At 41.1% G+C, this 5,108-nt stretch overlaps 1 non-coding gene across 1 annotated transcript; it reads right to left on the bottom strand.

Annotated features, from left to right (window-relative positions):
• Window positions 1–1,462: 1,462 nt before the first annotated feature.
• trnah-gug (transfer RNA histidin (anticodon GUG)) lies at window positions 1,463–1,534 on the bottom strand. Its single transcript has one exon. It is a non-coding gene; the product is annotated as a tRNA-His (tRNA).
• Between the last annotated feature and the right edge of the window lie 3,574 nt (window positions 1,535–5,108).

The following is a 5,108-nucleotide window of genomic DNA, read 5'->3' as shown; positions in this document are numbered from 1 at the left end:
AGGAAGCCCTTCAGCCTGTTGTGCCCGCACTTGTCCAACACAACTGCTCAACGACCTCAATCAAGTTTTCCATCGTTTCGCCCATAGACTTACATTCCTTGTCATCACAAATTCACATCTGAATTTTTTTCAGGTTAAAAATGTTTCCGCCTCTCTGACCCTTTCCGCACATATAATCAAACCTTTCTGCCTTTTCCCGAAATCTCTTGGCCCCAGTGTTCGATCCCTCCATCAATAACAAACGCTTCTTTCAGTCTATCCTATCCATATCCGTCATTATTTTGTACATCTCAGTTATGTCTTCTCCAATCTCCTCTGCTCGGCGACAAACAACCCCAGTCTGTCAATCTCTCCTCATAAGTGAAACTCTTCTGCCCAGACAATATCCCATTGAATCTTTCCTGCAACGTTCGCAGTGACATCACATCATTGCTATACTGTGAGTTGCAGAACTGCACACAGGAATCTAGCGAGAGCTAAATTAACTTTTTTCCTATTCTGTTACAGAATGAGGGCGTGACTGTCTCGGGAGTATTGATTGCGGTCCCTAATTGCACAGCGGGTAGTCGAGACTCAACCGTATAGCAGTGAGTCTGGAGTCACATCGAGGCCTGACCAGGTAAGAATAGCAGGTTCCTTCCTCAAAGGACGTCAGTGAACACGATGGTTTTGTTTTTTTCAACAATTGGCCATGTATTTATAGGTGTTATTAGATTCGTAATTCCAGATATGTATTGTATCCCAATTCTAACACCTGGCATGGTTGGAGTCAAACCCGGGTCTCTGGTCCATTTGCTCTGTATCTGAGTTAACAGTTCCGTGGTAACAGTGCTCGGCCATTGCGGAAAACCCGTGAAACTAATCTGTCTGAAAGAAGTCGCTTTTCCTCGATATTGTCCTGTGTCATTTTCCTGAGCTTGACCGCCCATAATCGCAAGTCCATACCAGTAAAAGCTGCTACCTGAGGATTGGCCTCACAACAGCCGTAACCAAATGGATCAGCTGATCTGCAGGTCCCGATGGTGGGGTTGGGGCACGTTCACCCAGCAACGGTGACCGCAGCAGCACAGACTGAACACTATCAATGTGAGAGTCTGTGTTCGATTCTGCAATGCCTTAATGAAATAGGAAATGACTCCGCAACCACATGATGAAAGAGCAGTGCTCCGAAAACTAGTGCTCAGTTAAACCTGTTAGACTCCAACCTGGCGTTGTATGGTTTTTAACTTTTTACACCATAGTCCAACACCGGCATCTCTAAATTAATGTAATGGGGCTGTGGGATGAAAAGTTCAGTTAGTGATGGTAGGAAGGAGTGAAATCTCTGAGAACGGGTGGATTTGAATTCTGACATATGAAATACAGAGATGTGAGCGAGCAGAATTTGAAGGGAAAAAATTACCTTACCCAAACAACTGATTCCTTGGTGTTTCCCAAGAGCTGCAGCAGATAGAGGAATTACTGCCGTGACTCGGATTCGAACCGAGGTTGCTGCGGCCACAACGCAGAGTACTAACCACTATACGATCACGGCATCCCACAGATGAGAGCGCTGATAGCGTGCAATAAATACAGTCTCATAGGACATATTAGGCAGCGCAAATAATGCACAATATTAGTGCTAAGCGAACAGTGGCAGATATGTGGGAACTCAGAATGGGCTGACCGTTTAATATCGGTTCCCCCAGAGGCTGTGGTGATTCCATCATTAATATGCTGAAGGCTGAGATAAGTAGATTTCTCCAAAACATCAAAAACTCCGGGGACAGTACAGGTGTTGTTGAAATGTATGCTTCAATCGTAATGCAGTTTAACATTGGCTACTTCACCAGTTTCCCCACACAAGGCAGTAACCACTGCTGCCACATAGTCCCAATTCCCAGCCACAGATTCAGAGGAACTGAGTAGCGCAGTCGCGAAGATGTACAAAAAAGCTTTATCAGCCAGTGGGTGGTTGGAATTTGGAATATACTATCTGCATTGTTCAGAGCGACAGAAACCCTTACAACCTGAATAAATATTCAGATGTGAGCTTGTGATGCCAAGACATATAAGTCTGTGGAGTAAGAATTGTGAAATGTGATTCAGTTCATTAGGCAGTTGTATTTGAGAAGTGTGGCCACATTTGGTTGAAGGGCCTCCTTTGACACTCTTGTTCTCGGTAGTATAGTAGTTAGTATCCCCGCCTGTCACAGGGCTCAATTCTCCACTGGGGACAGTGTAAATATTTTAAAACTGTCGCTCCATTCCCAAGTGTGGGTATTGATACCTGTCCTTCTATTCTAGATGGGGCATGTCACAGGAAGGACAGTGCTGCCTGAATAAAGGTGGGGAAGGACTGCAGCTCTCAGGAAGGCTGTGTGTCAGTGAACGGCCAAACACGTGCCTTCTGCAAACTTCACCTTGTGACTGTGTTGGAATGAAAAGTATTTGACAGACTTCTTCCGGATTCAAGTGTTTACTAGAAGCAGGAAGCTGAGGAAGAAACAACGTAAACACATTCAAATATGAGTGCAGAAGCATTTCCCGCAGCACGAATGAAATTGTAAAGGACAGAGTACCGTTTCGATACATTGAATTTGGGTTCATTTATTCTGATGAGGCTGTTACCAGGGTATAAAACCATTACAAAATGATACAGCATTTAATCAGTATGATGGAACATTGTCTCAGTAATTCGCACTGGTGTTCAGAGGGAGGGTTGGGTTGATTGGCAAGTTGCCCTCTCCTGTCCAGGGAGTGAATTAAGTAAGTTAAGTGAATTAGCCATGGGAAATGTGGGGATAAGGTCAGAAATCACAGGACGTCAGATTATACTCCAAAAGGTTTATTTGAAATCATAAGGGGGGAGGGATTCCCCTTCTTCAGGTGAAATATATGGAAATAGGGAGGGGAGGTGGGTCTAGGTGAGATGCTCTTCAGAGAGTCGATACCGGCCCGATTAACTGAAATGCTCTTTACGCACTGTAGGGTTCTGTGATTCCATGAATTGATAATGACGGGGTTTACTGGGGTGTAAAGCCATTAGAGAAGATGCTGATGGGGGTGTACTGAAGATGAGATTTTATTCACTTGTCTTCTTGGAAAACTGAGAACAGTTATCCTTTAATCAAGGAAGACTTAATGTTTTTTTTGTAGGTTATGAAATGTTTGGTCAGAGTAAATAGGTGGAAAATTCCATCTTTCAAGTAAGTAAACATCTAGATATCAGGTGTTCAATGCCTTTAATCAAACCTTTGAAGGAGAAAGAAATGATGAGAGCAGAATCGCTGTCACTCCGAGAATCTGGTTTTCAAAATATTTTGAAAGGCACATTTGTTGATATGCAAGGAATAAATTTCACAAGGAGAGACACAGCGTGTGGGTAGGTAAAGGTGTAGGGATGGGGTGTAGTCGGTCGGAAGTTGCAGGGAAACAATGTCTAAATTAGTTGACTTTAAATGTAAAGAAATTTTTTTAATGTGTGCAGCTGAATAAGATTCGGTTCCAAAAGTCTGCATTTTGAAAGATTTGGCTTAATATTCCACCTAAAGCATTGTAAATTGAACTGAGTGGATTTTTATTTATTGTGAAGGGAAGATATTACATAATGAATAGGAAGTGACCAGTTGCTTGGAGAACGACTTCCTGCTTTCATCACATGCGTTCACATACTACAGATCGGGAGCACAGGTTTATCCAGTTGGGTTGTTCATGAGTATTTTAATCTAACACTTCACGCAAAGATCTGATCAGTATTTCAAACAGTCAGTCGGCATTGGAGCCACAGAAAATTTCTCCAATGAAACAAACATTTCATTCTTTCAGAAATTTCTGCTGTCTGTGAATTATACAACGATCCAACATCCAGCGTGATCACTGACTTGCCAACTGTAAAAGATCTAGCAACTTCCTTCAGCAATCACAGCTTCTGTACACAGCCGCCTGTGCTGTGCCCAGTGTCATTTGTTGCCCCCAGGTCACAGCACATTTCTTCTTCCTGAGTTTATGAGCCTTGTTCCTGCTCTGTCTGATCGGTTTAATGAACCTTTTCTGTCACTTCATCCCATCCCCTCACAATTCTGAACTTATGAATAAAATAAGGCGTTAGACGAAATGTTAAACCAAGTGGAAGTATGCTATTCAGCGCAAGGAGTCTGCAAACCATTCAACGAACTCATGGTTGATCTGATTTGGAAATGCTGGTGTTGGAGTCGGGTGTACAAAGTTAAAAATCTCACAACACCAGGTTATAGTCCAACAGGTTTAATTGGAAACACACTAGTTTTCGGAGCGACGCTCCTTCATCAGGTTGCTCATACGTAATAATCATTCAATCCAGTATTTGCTGTAAATGTGGAATTTCCTCTTATTTTACCCAAAGAAACATAGTTGAATGCAAACATTTATTGTACTTCTAATCACAATAAGATTTAAGTATTTTTCATGCAACAAAATCATGTAAAATTCACGCGTTTTGATAAGTCAAATGAAAAAGAGTTAACATGTCTGTATTGTTTCATTAAACAATGCATTTTGAATTTTTCGAAGTTGAGCATTTTTGCAAAGAAGGGATGTTGTCTTCAGCTGAATAATCACATTGAATGAATAATTCACAGAATCTGCTGTTTATTCGCTTCGAGTTCCCAAGTAACCAAATTAACTAATTTTACTGGTTCTAAATTCCTGGAAAGTATTTGATAATGTTTGAGTCTTAAAGATGAAAAAAAACAATGTGATTGTACTGATTTCTTTTGATAGAAAGAACTTAATTCAAACATTTCAGGCACATAAATCCTATTCTACAGTGTTACAAAGATGAAAAGCAAGGCAATTTCTTCATCAGTGAAATAAACAAATGTCAATTCCCGTTATTCATTAGTTAGCTCATTCCAAATTTGTAATTAAACAATGCAATTGACCTGAATATTGTTGTGTCCTTTGATCATATTAATTTTCTAATTATTGTTCATTCGTGATTTGTTAGAGCTTTTTATTTTTTGTTTTGCACGTCTCTTACATATTTCACTTCTTGCAAGGGGGCTGGGCATTAGAACAGAGGATCCGTGGTTAGCACTTGTGTCTTACAGTGTTATGCAAATATGTTTGATTCCATTCTCGGCCACATG

The sequence above is a fragment of the Hemiscyllium ocellatum genome, unplaced genomic scaffold, assembly GCF_020745735.1.
Source record: "Hemiscyllium ocellatum isolate sHemOce1 unplaced genomic scaffold, sHemOce1.pat.X.cur. scaffold_684_pat_ctg1, whole genome shotgun sequence".
NCBI lineage: Eukaryota > Metazoa > Chordata > Chondrichthyes > Orectolobiformes > Hemiscylliidae > Hemiscyllium > Hemiscyllium ocellatum.
Note: the sequence above shows the minus strand (reverse complement) of the source record. Positions and strands in the feature narration are given on the sequence as shown.